Source organism: Scyliorhinus canicula, chromosome 3 (assembly GCF_902713615.1).
Source record: "Scyliorhinus canicula chromosome 3, sScyCan1.1, whole genome shotgun sequence".
In the NCBI taxonomy this organism is placed as follows: Eukaryota; Metazoa; Chordata; class Chondrichthyes; order Carcharhiniformes; family Scyliorhinidae; genus Scyliorhinus; species Scyliorhinus canicula.
Genome location: NC_052148.1, coordinates 74,915,220 through 74,933,046, shown reverse-complemented (window position 1 = coordinate 74,933,046; position 17,827 = coordinate 74,915,220). Strand labels below are relative to the sequence as shown.

Here is a 17,827-nt window from a genome sequence, read left to right as displayed (position 1 = left end):
TCTCTCATAATCCTTTCCAAGATTTTGCCCACAACAGAAGTAAGGCTCACTGATCTATGGTACCAGGGTTGTCTCTTCTCCCCTTCTTGAACAAGGGACATTTGCTATCCTCCAGTCTTCTGGCACTATTTCTGTAGACAATGATGACATAAAGATCAAAGCCAAAAGCTCTGCATTCTCCTTCCTAGCTTCCCAGAGAATCCTAGGATGAATCCCATCCGGCCCAGGGGACTTATCTATTTTCACACTTAAATTCTCACACTTCTCATCCAAATCATTAATATATATATAACAAATAATACTGGACCCAGCATCGATCCCTGAAGCACACAGCTGGTCACAGGCCTCCAGTTTGAAATGAAGTGGAGATGCCGGCGTTGGACTGAGGTGAGGACAGCAAGAAGTCTCACACACCAGGTTAAAGTCCAACAGGTTTGTTTCAAACACTAGCTTTCGGAGCACTGCTCCTTCCAACACCCGAGGAAGGAGCAGTGCTCCGAAAGCTAGTGTTTGAAACAAACCTGTTGGACTTTAACCTGGGGTTGTAAGACTTCTTACTGTCCAGTTTGAAAAACCACCCTCCACAGCCACCCTTTAGCTTTGGTAGCCAAGCCAATTTTGTATCCAATTCTGAGATTTAACTTTTGGTAACAACGTACCATGCAGTACCTTGCCAAAGGCCTTGCTAAAGTCTATGTAGACAACGCCGACCGCACTGCCTTCATCTTCCTTCTTGGTTACCCCTTCAAAATACTTAATCAAATTCATGAGACGTAACTTTCTCCTTACAAAGCCATGCTGACTTTTCCTAATTAGCCATTGCCTGTCGAAATGCGTATGGATCCTGTCCCTCAGAATACATTCTAACAACTTACCCACTACAGAAGTAAGGCTCACTGGCCTGTAGTTCCCAGACTTATCCCCACAGCCCTTCTTAAACAAGGGTACAACATTTAGTAGCCTCCAATCTTCAGGCACTTCTCCTGTGCCTGTCGATGATTCAAATATCTCAGCTAGGGGGCCAACAATTTCCTCCCCAGCCTCCCACAATGTCCTGGGATACATTTCTTTCTTTTTCTTAAATTTTTAAAAATAAATTTAGAGTACCCAATTCATTTCTTCCAATTAAGGGGCAGTTTAACGTGGCCAATCCACCTACCCTGCATATCTTTGGGTTGTGCAGGCGAAACCCACACAAACACGGGGAGAATGTGCAAACTCCACACGGACAGGGACCCAGAGCCGGGATCGAACCTGGGACCTCGGTGCCATGAGGCTGCAGGGCTAACCCACTGCGCCACTGTGCTGCCCCACATCCTGGGATTCATTTCATCAGGTCCCGGGGGTTTATCGATCTTGATCCGCTTTAATACCTCCAGCACCTCCTTCTCTGTGATATGTGCACTCCTCAAGACATCACTTTTTATTTCCCAATTTCCCTAACATCCGTGCCTTGTCTTGCCCTGCCCTAGCCCTGCATTACCGATAGTTTGTTCAATTGAAACTTGCCTGTGACAACTCCCTGAAAGTGATATAGTGCTTCCTGTGAAGCCTGGCGCTCATTACCAAGAGTGCAGAGCTTTGCAATGTGGACGAACAAACCTCAAAGTGACGAGCAAAGTGCAGTTCACCAGGTCTGTGATGCTTATAAATTGTTGTGGAACACGTCATTCTAACTGCACCCCGGATGGTTCTGGCGACGGAACATTATAAAGAAGAGCAAATAGATTACAATGGCGTCCCCCATTGTGCTAAGACGGGAATCTTGGCCCACCGTTGACATCTAGAGTGCACAATCATGACCTGGTTTTACGACAACGCAAATCCAATTTTTGGCCTTATGTTATTTTCCACTGCCCACCGTGGCGCTTGCCACGAATGGGAGCAGAAAATCGCGGCTATTGTAATTGTTCAAAAATACCCTTCACAGCCTAAAAATAAGGAAATGGCCAGGTTTAATCCATGAACTGAGTTAGTTGATTTGAGGTGGGGCAGTCCCAGTGTACCTCACAATGCTTTAAACTCTTCTCTTCAGTTGAGAGTAATGCTGTTTTGACAACATCAGGGTTAGCTATTGATTTCTGTGAAGTGATTCCTTACCCAGATCTGTCTGGAGAGGGTGCAATTGGGCTGTAATATCCTTCTCGTGCAAACAATTCACTGGCATCCACTCGCAGTACTCACATTTTGGCGAGGGTCCATGGAACAAGGCCTCAATGAGGGTGTCAATATAACCAAGACCTTCCTGTTTTTCCTTTTGTGATATTTTGCTTCTCTTTCCATGCATTAGAGTTGGGAGCCATTAAATCATTATTACCATTAATTCAAATAGCTTATTGTTACATGTGGAGAATACATTTGCCATCTATAATCACAAGTCGGGAGTGTAATGGAATACTCTCCACTTGCCTGGATGAGTGCAGCTTCAACAACTCCTAAAAAGCTCGACACCATCCAGAACAAAGCAGCCCGCTTGATTGCTCCCCTTTCACAAACAATCAAACTCTCCACCACCGACAAACAGTGGCAGCTGTGTGTACCATCTACAAGATGCACTGCAGTAACTCATCAAGGCTTCTTTGACAACACCTTCCATACCCACAACCACTACCATCATGGAGGACAAGAGCAGCAGATACCGGGATGCCCCACCACCTGGAGGTTCTCCTACAAGTTACTCATCACTCCGAATTGGAAATAAATCAACATTCCTTCACTGTCGCTGGGGCAACATCCTGGAACGCCCTCCCTAATAGCACAGTGGCTATGTGTATCCACACCTCAGGGACTGCAGCGGTTCAGGCAGCAACTCAGCACCACCTTCTGAAGGGAAACTAGGGATGGGCAATAAATGCTGGCCTAACCAGTGACGCCCTCATACCATAAATGGACTTTAAAAATCATCAACACCAATAATCATTTGATAGAGAAGACAGCTGCCTGAAATGTTTCCCTCCTCTCACACTTACAACTATTGAGTTATGCTGATATAGTCAACAAAACTGAAAAAATAATCATTGCTATAAAAATATAATAGGTACTATGATGTTAAAGGTGAAGAATATTCCATCATAAAACAAATGACTTGCCGTTTAGCTTACACAAAACTATATATAAAATTTAGAAAACCCCCACAAACATATTAATGGACAGACAACTACTTGCACACTTTGCCAGTTCGAGATAGTGATATTCAGACCTAAATAAATGTTGTTTCTTGTTTGGTTAGTATTTGAACCCAGCGAACATCTGACAGTGAGTCGGACAAGCATGAAGCTACAGACATTATTGACTGAGAAGGCTCAACTTCCTAATTTAGGATTTTACTCAACAGGTAGTAATTGTCTTGCAAACTACACATCAAAGACCTTTTCTTCAAAATTAGAGCTTGTCTCACATATCAGTTAATTGCTGTCATCATGCCAAAATGCACTTAAAATTGATGAGGTTCCATCAGTCTAGTTTCAACAGGATGTAGGATTAATTCAATATTTAATATTGTCTGTATCTACTGTCTTCACTTTTGATTTCCTATTCAAAAGGAATGGAAACTAAATAGCTCATATTCATTCCAGTTTAATGGTTACTTGTGGACAGGTCAATAAAAAAAAGACTCAAGTTCACACAAGAATCAAGTCCACTTTTGGGATTTAATAGGGCAAATGAAGACGATCCACGCTGAGGTCGGTAGCACAGTGGATAGCACGAAGGCTTCACAGCGCCAGGGTCTCGGGTTCGATTCCTGGCTTGGGTCACTGTCTGTGCGGAGTCTGCACGTTATCCCAGTGTCTGCTTGGATTTCCTCCGGGTGCTGTGGTTTCCTCCCACAAGTCGCGAAAGACATGCTGTTAGGCAATTTGGACATTCTGAATTCTCCCTCCATGTACCCGAACAGGCGTAGCGGCTAGGGGCTTTTCACAGTAACTTCATTGCAGTGTTAATGTAAGCCTACTTGTGACAATAAAGATGATTAATATATATATATATATATATATATATATATATTAAGGCACGTCTTTTTATAAACACAGCAAAGGTTCTCCCCCATTCATCTAAATTATATTAACTAAAAAGATTAAGACTATTATTCGGACTCAAGATTCAAATATAGGTACCGAGTACATACTACGTGGTGCAGACAAATATACTAATGGAATTATTCAAATACTCCAACAAAATCCAGTTTACCTTGGGAGACATTTATATTATTGCACAGGCAATCAAGATATTGAATTCAAATCTCAACATGGTAAATTGTGAAGCTGAAATAAATCTGGAAATCTGTAGGCCAGGATTAAGAATGAAAGGACGGTTACAAAAAACCCACTAATTCCTCAGCAACAGTCTGGCCCTCAGTCGACTCTCAGATATACTGGGTGTCATCATATTCATCAATTGTCCCTCAATTTGAGGATGACACATCCACAGGGTTTCTGCTTTGGGTCTTCATGTGACCCACAGATCTTTGAGCATTTCAGGCAGGATGCCCCATGAGGTAAATGGGCTTCAGAGTGCAGGCTTGGCTTCCTTTGCTTTCCTTCTCTGCTGCTGCTGCTCTGTCACATTCATTAAGGTATTTTGAGTCAAAATGTGAAGCAGCTTGACTGCCAAGTTGTCATCATTGTAAATGATTGGTAGCAAGTTCCTCCCAGTGTCAATATTGCACACCTTCAAAGAGAGCTTCAGAGTGTCTTTGCAGTATTCTCCTTACTTTTGCCTGGAATGTTGGCCATTTGAGAGTTGGGAAAACAGCACTTGACACGGGACATGCTTTTCTGCCACCTGTAGTGTATCCAGTCCACCATAATTGATGTTGTAGTGGTTTTGCCCAAATACCTGTGGAGCTGGCTTTAAGAAGGACACCACAGCTCTCTCTGAGACTGTGGCAGAGGCATGATTGATGGAATTCCTTTAACGCTATTGTGAGTCTCTGATACACAGTCCAGGAATGCAATCTTCCCAAAATTGTAGTGTGTTGGATCAGGCGAGAAAAGCTGTATAAAACTTGCCAGCTTCATAACTGTCGTTTCACACCTGATTTAACGGCACTCTGTAACTTCAAAGTGCTGGCAAGGATCACACAGTCAGCTACAGGGGCAGGACCTAGAAATGCTGAGAAAAAGGGTGCCTCAATCGCAAAGTTAAATTCAAAGACCATGCCTCAAAATAGACATATTTCCTCGCCCCTCCCCCCCCCCACACAATCCACAGGTATCAGGACCCCTTGGCAGATAAGGGGAACACCCCCAAATCCACACGCAGAAGGAAATGTACCCCCCTCCCCCCACATGGATAAGAGAAACCCCACAGGCACTGCCAGGTGGCACTGTCAGAGGGCAATGTCCAGGCACATCCCTCAACCCCCATGATCGTCATGGCTGGTTTCTGTTTTTGAAAGCCGAAAGTCATTCATGCCAGCATGGGGGGGGGGGGGGGGGGGAATGTCATGGGCGGGCATTACAGTGTTAAGCCTAGTAACCATATAGAAATCAGGTTCATGTCATTTCTGGGTTTGACCCGATTACGTTACCAGCAGGGGGATGGGAAAGATCTCAATCTTAGATCTCGCCGGTGCAAATACTGCTTTTGGCCACTCGTTAAATCTAGTGGCCATTACGTGATTTTCACCCGCAGCTAACACAGTCGCTAGATTGTGCCCCGGGTTTCATTGCAGTGCAGGAGTATGGTTATGACAACAGTTCACGAGGACTTTTGTTGACTTGCAATGGTCTTTGTTGTCAAACACACAATCATAGTTTGCAGAAGGCTGAGCTGGTACAGCTAATTCAATGCTGGATTTCCTCATCAGTAGTGGCCTTTTGAGAGAGGGGACTGCCAACATATGGAAAGTGCTCAACATATCTCTCATTCAACATAAACGGAATGTGAAATATTTGACTGACCAGGTCTGGGCTGATGTGAGTTTTGTGTTGGCAATATTCAAGGAAAGGCTATTATTAAGAATGGATATTAAATCCATTTGATTGCTTTTTGCAGCTCTCCTGACGTTTGGGTTCACTCATAGATTCTACCTCCTCAAGGTGTAGGTTGTATGCAGAATTGAAAAGAGCGAGTATGGTTGAAAACCTGGTGCAGAGTGGGCAATGGACCCCGCAATCTGCAAAGTGCAGATCATGAATGTCTATAATAGTCAGTTTAGTTTTGGCACGGATGTGATGAAGTTAGGGTTTTCTATCTGATGATATTTAATATTCATACCAGAGAGCAGCTGATCTAAGAAATACGCCAAGGAGAGGCCAGATCTTGTCCTGCATCTTTGGCAGGGTTTCTTCACCTACACAAAGTAGACAATTCAAGAGATTGCGTAGCAGGAATTTTCCTGCTATGGACAAGAGGGAAACACCTCGATAGTTTCCAGAGCAGGATTCATCTCCTTCCTTGAAGATATTTAGTTATCATCCAGAGACAAAGTGGTTTTACGGGCAGCACGGTAGCACAGTGGTTAGTACAGTTGCTTCACAGCTCCAGGGTCCCAGGCTCGATTCCCGGATTGGGTCACTGTCTCTGTGGAGGCTGCATGTTCTCCCCGTGTCTGCATGGGTTTCCTCCGGGTGCTCAGGTTTCCTCCCACAATCCAAAAATGTGCAGATTAGGTGGACTGACAATGCTAAATTGCCCTTAAGTGTCCAAAAAGATTAGGTGGGGTTACAGGGTTACGGGGATAGGGTGGAGATATGGGCTTAAGTAGGTGCTCTTTCCAGGGGCTGGTGCAGACTTGATGGGCCAAATATCCTCCTTCTGTACTGTAAATTCTATGATTCTTGAAGTTAGTGGGTGGGGTAGTTCTTTTACTCCCAAATCTATACAGGAAGTGCTTGGAGCTAAAGCCCACCAACTTTGAAGGCCTCAACTGAAATACCATCGGGGCCACAGGCTTTGCTGTTTTAAATCCATTTGATTGCTTGTTGCAGCTCTCCTGTCATTTCACTCATAGATTCTACCTCCTCAAGGTGTAGGGCCAGCATGGTGGAACAGTGATTAGTGCTGCTGCCTCACAGCGATAGGGGCCCGGGTTCAATTCCAACATTGGGTGACTGTCGGTATGGAGTTTGCACTTGCTCCCAGTGTCTGCCTGGCTTTCCTCTGGGTGCCGGAATCCAGTTTCCTCACACAGTCCAAAGATGTGCAGGTTAAGTGGCTGACCTTGCTAAATCAAATGTGCTCCTTAGTGTCCAAAGGTTGCCTAAATTATTTAAAGGTTAGATGGGGTTACAGCGATACGGAGGAGGAGTGGTAATATGTAAGGTGCTCTTCCAGAGGGTCGGTGTAGACTCGTTGGGCCGAATGGCCATTTCTGCACTGTAGAGATTCTATGAAAGCATCAGCTGCCAATGTGGTTTCACTATTAAGTTGCTGGAATCATTCTTTTTTTCCTTTTTTAAAATAAATTTAGAGTATCCAATTATTTTTTTCCAATTAAGGGGCAATTTAGCGTAGCCAATCCACCTATCCTGCACATCTTTGGGTTGTGGGGGTGAAACCCACGCAGACATGGGGAGAATGTGCAAACTCCTCACGGACAGTGACCCAGGGCCGGGATTCGAACCCGGGTCCTCAGTGCCGTAGGCAGCAATGCTAACCACTATGCCACCGTGCCGCCCTGGAATCGTTCTATTCAGCCCAAGTATAAAAAGTACAGCTGTTGTTATCAAAAGTGGCCAGCAAGCCACTAAATGCAGAAACCATTGCAGAATAAACGTGGCCTGGCCAGCAATGCTCATATCTGGAGGACAAAATAATAAGACAACAAAAGAGCTTCATGGTGAAGGCAAATATATCCCAGATAATGTACACTGGGGTTGAATTCAATACTTCAAATAGTAACACAAGTTAATGCTTATAAATGATAAGCAGTCCTTTCAATAAACGTGTATCCTCTATAGTGAAGACTGGTGCAATTACCATCCCAGAAATAGTTGTAAATCAGAAAATGGAAGAGAGGAAGGAGCTGAAGAAAATTACAATCACCAGGGAAGTGGTACTGAGAAAATTATTGGAGCTGCGGGCTGACAAGTCACTGCGCCCTGATGGACTTCACCCTAGGGTCATAAAAGAAATGGCTAGTGAGATAGTTGATGCGCTGGTTTTAATTTTTCAGAATTCCCTAGATTCAGGGAAGATTCCATTAGGTTGAAAAAAAGCAAATAGCATTATTCAAAAGGGGAGGGAGACAGAGAACAGGAAACTACAGGCCAGTTAGTCCAACATTTGTCAAAGGGAAAATGTTAGAAGCCATTATTAAAGATGTTATGGCAGAGCACTTAGAAAAATTCAGGGTAAAGAGTCAACATAGTTTTATGAGAGGGAAATCATATTTAACCAATTTATTGGAATTCTTTGAAGTAACGTGTGCTGTGGATAAAGTGAAACTGGTTGGATGTACTGTACTTAGATTCCCAGAAGGCATTTGATAAGGTACCATTTCAAAGGTTATTGTGAAAAATAACATGTAGGGAGTAATATATTGGTATGAATATAAGATTAGCTTGCTAACAGGAAATACAAGATAGGCATAAATGGGTCTTTTTCGAATTGGCCGGAAGTGAGGAGTGATGTGCCACAGGGATCAGTGCTGGGACCTCAACTTTTGATCATTTATATAAATGACTTTATGAATGGTCCAAAAGTATGGTTGCTAAATTTGCTGATAACACAAAGATCGGTAGGAAAATAAATTGTGAAGTGGACACAAGGTGGCTACAAAGGGACATGGATAGGATAAGTGATGAGGGGGCAAAAATCTGGCAAATGGAGTATAATGTGGGCAAATGTGAAATTGTCCATTTGAGAGGCAGAATAAAAATGCATATTATCCGAATGTTGAGAGAGTGCAGAGCTCCGAGATGCAAAGGCAAGTAAGTATCCTGGCGCGTGAATCAGAAAAGGTTAGTATGCTGATACAGCAAGTAAATAGGAAAGCAAATAGAATGATATAATTTATTGCAAGGGGAATTGATGACAAAAGTAGGGAGGTAATGCTTCAGTTATACAAGGCACTGGTAGAGTACTACGTGCAGTATTAGTTGTCTTATTTGAAAGAAGTAAATGTATTGGAAGCAGTTCAGATAAGGTCTACTAAACAAATACCTGGTTTAGGCGGGTTGGATTTTGAGGAACGTTTGGACAGGACAGGCTTGTATTCACTGCAGTTTAGAAGAGTTAGAGAGACTTGATTGAAACATATGTGATCTGGAGGGGTCTCGACAGGGTGGGCATGGAGAAGATGTTCCTCTTCTGGGAGAATCTAGAACTAGGGTCGCAATTTAAAAATAAGGGGTCACCCTCTTAAGACATAAATGAGGAGAATTTTTTCTCAATATGTTGAGTGTTTCTGGAATTCTCTTCCTCAAATTGGAAGCAGAATCTTTGAATATTTTTCAGGCAGTGCTCGATAGATTCTTGATAAGTAAGGAGGTGAAAGGTTATCAGGGGTAGACAGGAATCTGGAGTTGAGGCTACAATCAGATCAGCCGTAATCTTACTGAATGGTGAAGCAGGCTTCTGTGTGACCTAATTCTGCTCCTAGTTTATACACAAAAATATAAATTAAGAAATGTGTGAATTGGTGTGCTAATTCTTGAAACTGGGTCCTGAATCTAAATAAAGGAAACTACGACAGTATGAGGCACAAGTTGGCTGTGATGGATTGGGGAACATTACTTAAAGGGATGACGGTGGATAGGAAATGGAAAACGTTCGAAGAGTGCATGGGTGAACAGGAACAATTATTCCTTCCTGTATGGCACAAAAATAAAACCTTGAAGGTGGCCAAACCATGGTTTATAAGGGAAATTAGAGATAGTATCAGATCCAAGGAAGAAAATAGCAGACCTTTTTTTTTCTTTTAAGTAGTCAATTATATATTTTCCCCAATTAAGGGGTAATTTAGCATGGCCAATTCACCTACCCTGCACATCTTTGGGTTGTGGGGGTGAAGCCCTTGCAAACACAGGGAGAATAAGCAACCACCACAAGGACAGTGACCCAGGGCCGGGATTTGAACCCAGGTCCTCAGTGCCATGAGGCAGCAGTGCTAACCACTGTCACCATGCTGCCTGAAAATAGCAGACCTGAGGATTGAGAGCAATTTAGAATTCAGCAAAGGAGGACAAAGGGATTTATTAATGGAAAAATTGGACACGAGTAAGTTTACAGGGAACATAAAAGAGAATTTTAAATGATTGGAAGATTCCAGCCACAATCCCTGAAGGGTTAAGTTACCTTTGCATACACATCTATAGGTATGTGAAGATAAAAAGATTGGTGAAGATAAGTGTAGTCTTACAGTCAGAAACAGAAGAATTTATAATGGAGAACAAAGAAATGGCTGATCAACTAAATACATACTTTGGTTCTGTCATCACAAAGGACAAATAACATATCAAAAATATAGGAGAACTCACAATTTAGAGAGGGAGGAACTGAAGGAAATCAGTATTAGTAAGCAAATGGTGTTGGAAACACTGATGGGATTGAAGGACAATAAATCCCCAGTACCTGCTATTCTACATCCCAGAGTACTTACAGAAGTGGCCCTAGAAATAGTGGATGCATTGGTGGTCATCTTCCAAGATTCTATAGACTCGGGAACAGTTCCTACAGATTGGAGGATAGCTAATGTCACCCCACTATTTAGAAAGGGAGTTAGAGAGAAAACAGGGAATTATAGACCAATCAGCCTGATTCAGTAGTGGGATAATGCTAGAGTACATTATAAAAGATTTAATAGCAGAGCACTTGGAAAACAGTGGCAAGATCAGACAGAGACAGCATGGATTTGTGAAGGGGAAATCATGCTTGACAAATCTACTGGAATTCTTCGAGGATGCAACTAGTAGAATTGACAAGGGGGCTAGTAGATGTGGTTTATTTGGACTTTCAGAAGGCTTTTGACAAAGTCCCACATAAGAAATTAGCAAGTAAAATTAAAGCGCATAGAATTAGGGGGTAGGATTGAGATGAATAGATAACTGGTTGGCAGACAGGAAGCAAAAAGGAGGAATAAACTGGTATTTTTCCAAATGGAAGGCAGTGACTAGTGGAGTACCGTAGGGATCAATGCTTGGAACCCAGCCATTTACAATATATATTAATGATTTAGATGAGGGAACTATATGTAATATCTCCAAGTTTGCAAATGACATATAGCTGGGTGGGATGGTGAGCTGTGAGGAGGATAAGAGATGCGATTTAGGCAAGTTGAGTGATGGGGCAAATGCATGGCAGGTGCAATGAATCCCAGGACGTGGGGGCAGCACGGTGGCGCAGTGGGTTTGCCCTGCAGCCTCTCGGCACCGAGGTCCCAGGTTTGATCCCGGCTCTGGGTCACTGTCCGTGTGGAGTTTGCACATTCTCTCCGTGTTTGCGTGGGTTTCGCCCCCACAACCCAAAGATGTGCAGGGTAGGTGGATTGGCCACGCTAAATTGCCTCTTAATTGGAAAATATTAATTGGGTACTCTTAATTTATTTTTAAAAATAAAATAAAACATCCAAGTTCTTGACAGAACTTGACATGGTGGATACCATTAAAATGTTTCCCCTTGTGGGAGATAGTAGGCCTGATGGACACAGTTTAAAAATAAAGGGGCACCCATTTAAGATGAAGTTGAGAAATCATTATTTTCTAATGGTCATTAGTTAAGGAATTCTCATCCCCAGAGAACAGTGGAGGCTGGGTCATTGTATATTTCCAAGACTGAGTTAGGTATATTCTTTATTAGCAAGGGAGTCAGAGGTTATACAGGGCAGACTGGAAACTGGAGTTTAGGCCACAATCAGACCAGCCGTGATATCAAGCGGCAGAGTAGACTCGAGGGGTTGAATAGCCTACTCCTGCTCCTAATTTGTATGTATTCATTGTAAACATGAAAAGAAAATTTGCCAGAAGCAAAAAGGTGAATCCATTATACATCAGAGTTCTTTTAAAAAAAATAAATTTAGACATCCCAATTCATTTTTTCCAAGTAAGGGGCAATTTAGCGTGACCAATCCACCTACCCTGCATATCTTTAGGTTGTGGGGGCGAAACCTACGCAAACACGCGGAGAATGTGCAAACTCCACATGGACAGTGTCCCAGAGCCGGGATTGAACCTGGAACCCCTGCGCCGTGAGACAGCAATGCTAACCACTGTGCCACCATGCTGCCCCAGAGTGCAGTTCTTTTTTTTTTTTTTTTTTTAAATTTAGATTAGCCAATTATTTTTTCCAATTAAGGGGCAATTTAGTGTGGCCAACCCACCTACTCTGCACATTTTTGGGTTGTGGGGGTGAAACCCACGCAGACACGGGGAGAACGTGCAAACTCCACACGGACAGTGACCCAGAGCCGGGATTGAACCTGGGACCTCAGCGCCGTGAGGCGGTTGTGCTAACCACTAGGCCACCGTGCTGCCCGAGTGCAGTTCTAACCATATAATTGTGATCAGGAATCAAGATTAGCAACTTAATGCCCATAGGCATATCAAAAAATGTTTAAGTGGTTGAACATTTTATGGTACAAAAAGAAAATTATCCTAAACAGGAAGGGTGGGAACATGATCTTTTTTATTTCACAAATAATATTCTCAGGATTTGGGTAATGCTGAACTGCCTGCATTTACTATCCATTCTTAGCTGTCCGATCAATACTGGGACATCATTTGAACCACTGCAGTCTTTCTGCTAACGGTTTGCAACAGTTGTTTGCAGAACCGACCCTCACCACATGAACTCACAAAGGCATTTTACACTTTCTAGATAAAGATCACAGAAATGAAAGAACTTTAACTTTGTTCTTTAGAACATAGAACATACAGTGCAGAAGGAGGCCATTGAGCCCATCGAGTCTGCACCGACCCACTTCAGCCCTCACTTCCACTATATCCCACTAACCCAATAACCCCTCCTAACCTTTTTGGACACTAAGGGCAATTTAGCATGGCCAATCCACCTAACCTGTACGTCCTTGGACTATGGGAGGAAATCGGAGCACCCGGAGGAAACACACACAGACACAGGGAGGACGTGCAGACGCCGCACAGACAGTGCCCCAGCAGGGAATCGAACCTGGGATCCTGGCGCTGTGAAGCCACAGTGCTAACCATTATGCTATCGTGCTGCCCTTTCATGACTTTACGGTATTCTAAAGTCAGTTAAGCGTTATTGAAACATAGTCACGGTTATAAATTTGGAAATTTTGTGGCATTCAACTTGTGCACAGCAAAGGCCATCAGACAGCAATGGGATAAATGACCAGGCAGTCTGTTTATAATGGTGATACTTGAAAAATGAATTTCTCCGGAACAAGCCAACTCCTCACATTTTAACAGAGGCACGCTCATCTCCAACCCACAGAGTTTGTTCTGGCACTCGTTCTCCTCTGCCTTCTCAATTCAATATGACACTCCTCTCGCCTGCCATCCTAAACAATCTGGTACTCTCTCCCTCTTTCTCATTATAGGTCTGGCTCGGGGACAGCCATCAGAATCAGAAGCCTAACTCCATGAGCACATTAATCTAGGTCAATACTTAAAGGATGCTGCCTTTGGACAAGATGTTAAATCAAGGTTCCATCTGACTGCTCAAATGGACATAAACTGTCCCCTCCCATTATTTGAAGGGATTTCTCCAAACAATACAAAAACAGGATGCCTGCTGTTAGTGGGACCTTGCTGGATGGAAATTGGTTGCCCTGTTAGCTGATATAATAACTGTGACCATACTTAAAAAGTAATTACTTGGCTGTGAAATGCTTTGGAAAGTTCCCAGGATGTGATGGGCACTATTATAAATACAATGTAGCTCATTCCTTTAATCTCCTTGGAGAGGGATGCCTGATGGTTCTCCTTCATTCATTCCACTCAGGTCATAAAAACACCAACAAGCATCAACAACACAGGACCTAGTCTCAGAAAATCTTGTCAGCACAGATCCAGTGTCGACGGAACGTGTTGTCCAAAAATGAACTGGAGGGGAAAACGTGACACTGCACCACCTTCCTGCAGCATGAGCAATCTCACAGGACACTGGCACGCAAAAAAAAGTGAAAACAAGCTTCCCGTTGGCTTGCATATATAAATCGGGAAGGGTCCATACTGGACCTGGTTTTGGGGAATGAGCACGGCCGTGGTCAAAATTTCAGTAGGGGAGCATTTCGGGAACAATAATGCTCTGGGAACCCAGGTTCAAAACCTGCCACTGCAAGTGGTGAAATTTGAATTCAATAAAAATCTGGAATTAAAAAGTCTAACGATGACCATGAAACCATTGCTGATTGTTGTAAAACCCCATCTGGTTCACTAATGTCCTTTAGGGATGGAAATCTACTGTCCTTACCTGGTCTGGCCTACACGTGACTCCTGATCCACAGCAATGTGGTTGACTCTTAACTGCCCCCACAAGGACAATTAGGGATGGGCAATAAATGCTGGCCAAGCCAGCGACACCAACGGCCCATGAACAAATAAACAAAACAGTCATCATTATTCCGTATGTTTTAAAGCACTCGTGGATAAGGAGAAGAGTAGCCCTCTGGTAAAGATGCTAAATTGGGGGAATGCCAGTTACAATAATAATAGGCAGGAACTGAAAGGTTTAATGAAAAGTCCTTGGCAAACAGAATTAAGGAGAATCCCAAAATATTTTATACATATATAAAGAGCAAGAGGGTAGCCAAGGAAAGGGTTGGCCCACTCAAGGACAGGAGGGGGGAATCTACGCGTGGAGCCAGAGGAAATGCATGAAGTACTAAATGAGTACTTTGCATCAGTATTCATCAAAGTGAATGACTTGGTGGATGATGAGTCTAGGGATGGGTTTGTAGATAGTGTGTGTCATGTCGATATCAAAAAGGTGCTGGGCATCTTAAAAAGCTTTAAGGCAGATAAGACCCCAGGGTCCGATAGGATCTACCCAAGAATATTGTGGAAGGCAAGGAAGGAAATCTTTGTATCCTCATTGGCTACAGTTGAGGTCCCAGAGGACTGGACAATAGCCAATTTTATTCCTTTGTTTAACAAGGGTAGCAGGGATCATCCCGGAAATTATAGGCCGTTGAGTTTTATGTCCTTGTAGAAGTGGATTTCATTTGGAACTTCGCTGATAGGGTTAATATAACAGTTCTGAAAAGCTCTGTGAAAGAGATGTCAACAGGTCAAGGGATGAAATAAAGGGAGTGTGTTCTGACCGTATCTGTAAAAGCAAAGATGTCAGAAGGTTATGGGATGGAATATAGGGAGTGTGGCATTGGTACTAATTAATGTTCTGACCCGTATCTGTAAAAGCAGAGAGGTCAAAAAGGCAAAGAATGGAATGAATGGGAACCGTTACTTTATTGCAGAGATAAACATAATTAAGCTCGTTTGACCAGTTGGAACAATTAAACATTGAAATGTAAGGGGGACTGTCTTTGGAGTGAGTTGAGCCATATGGCCATGGGATACAAAAACCTTTGTATTAATATTGATAGTGACTTGTGCTAATGATTATGTCAAAAATAACCTCCCGACCTCGAAGAATAATTCCATATATGTACATGTTCTGGATCCTTGCCAAATCATAGGTGTATCTAGGAATTTAAAGTGACCACCCCTAAGCTGTGATTGTATAAAGATACCGTCCATATTTTGGACTTTGGCACTTCTCGAAGGTAGTTATCCGACTGCTTAGAGATTTGTCCCGGCCGTAAATAAACGAATATTCGTTACTGACGTGTTCGAGTGTTTTACTTCTGGACTGACGATCAGATACGTGAAAGCGCAATTCTGACGTGTTCGAGTGTTTTACTTCTGGACTGACGATCAGATACGTGAAAGCGCAATTCACATCCTGAGTGGGGAAATTATTGGAGAAGATTCTTAGAGACAGGATGTACTCACATTTGGAAACAAGTGGCCCTATGAGTGAAGGGCAGCACGGTTTTGTGAAGGAGAGGTCCAGAGTTGAGCTAGCAAGATGGATATAGAACTGACTCGGTCATAGAAGACAAAGGGTAGCAGTGGAAGGGTGCTTTTCTAATGGAAAGCTGTGACTAGTGGTGTTTCTCAGGGATCAGTGCTGGGATCTTTGTTGTTCGTAGTAAACATAAATGATTTGCAGGAAAATGTAGCTGATCTGCTTAGTAAGTTTTCAGATGACACCAAGATTCGTGGAGTTGCGGATAGTGAAGAGGGTTGTCAGAGGATACAGCGGAATATAGATCGGTTGGAGACTTGAGCGGAGAAATGGCAGATCAAAGCTACGACCAAGAATGCACAATAGCACCGCCTCAGGTAACTAAGGAAATTTGGCATAACCACATTGACTCTTACCAATTTTTACAGATGCACCATAGAAAGCATCCCATCTGGCTGCATCACAGTCTGGTATGGCAACTACTCGGCCCAAGACCGTAAGAAACTACAGAGAGTTTACTAGGATGTTGCCTGGTCTGGAGCGTAATAGCTATGAGGAGAGGTAAACTCGGATTGTTTTCACTGGAACAACGGAGGTTGAGGGGCGACCTGATAGAGCTTTATAAATGGACAGAGTGAACAGTCAGACGTTTTTCCCAGACTGGAAGTCAATTACTAGGGGACATAGGTTTAAGGTGCGAGGGGAAAGTTTAGAGGCGACGTGCGAGGCAAGTGATGGACAGCCCAGTCCATCACGTGAACCTGCCTCGCATGCACCTCCTGCTGTCTTGGGAAAGCGAGCAGCATAATCAATCAAAGACCCCTCCCACCCAGGTTATTCTCTCTTCCATCGGGCAGAAGTTACAAAGTCTCAGAACAAGCACTAACAGATTTATAAACAACTTCTTCCCCACTTTTACCAGACCCCTGAATGGCTCTTTTATGGACTGAACTGGTCTCTCTACACATGTTCTCTACTGTTGTAGCACTATACTCTGAATGCTTCACCCGATGTCCATGTCTATGTATTTACATTATGTATTTATCGTATGTCCTATGTTTTTCATATACACCACGATCTGCCAGGACTTTATGCAGAATAATACTTTTCTCTGTATTACGGTACATCTGACAATAAATCTAAATCTAGATGGTCTAATACAGGTTGGAATGGCAGAACCCTTAGCAGCATTGACAGGCAGAGATATCTGGGCTTACAAGGTCCGCAGATCACTGAAAGTGGCAATGCAGGTGGATAAGGTAGTCAAAAGAGTGTATGGCATGCTTGCCTTCATCAGTCAGAGCACGGAGTATAAAATTTGGCAAGTCGTGCTGCAGCTGTGCAGAACCTTAGTTAGGCCACACTCGGAAATTTGCATGCAATTCTGGTCGCCACGCTACCAGAAGGATGTGGATGTTTTTGAGAGGGTACAGAAGAGGTTTACTAGGATGTTGCCTGGTCTGGAGCGAATTAACTATGACGAGAGGTAAACTCGGATTGTTTTCACTGGAACAACGGAGGTTGAGGGGTGACCTGATAGAGCTTTATAAATGGACAGAGTGAATAGTCAGACATTTTTCCCAGACTGGAAGAGTCGATTACTAGGGGACATAGGTTTAAGGTGTGAGGGGGAAAGTTTAGAGGAGATATGCGAGGCAAGTTTTTTTACACTGAGGATGGCGAGTGCCTGGAATGCGCTGCTGGGGGAGGTGGTGGAAGCAGATAAGATAGCAACGTTTAAGAAGCATCTTGACGAATACACGAATAGGATGGGAATAGAGGGATAGGGACGCTGGAAGTGCAGAGGCTTTAGTTCAGACAGGGATCATGTTCGGCGCAGGCTTGAAGGGATAAAGGGCCTGTTCCTGTGTTGTACTCTTTGTATAGCTGAAACTGATATTTGAATTCTAATCTTTTTCTCGCCCACTGTCCG

The 17,827-nt window shown here is 43.3% G+C and overlaps 1 protein-coding gene across 2 annotated transcripts in view; it reads right to left on the bottom strand.

The window, feature by feature from the left end:
- LOC119962742 (myosin-IIIb) overlaps nt 1-17,827 on the bottom strand; it is a 236,855-nt gene that overhangs the window by 73,879 nt on the left and 145,149 nt on the right. The window lies entirely within an intron of this gene.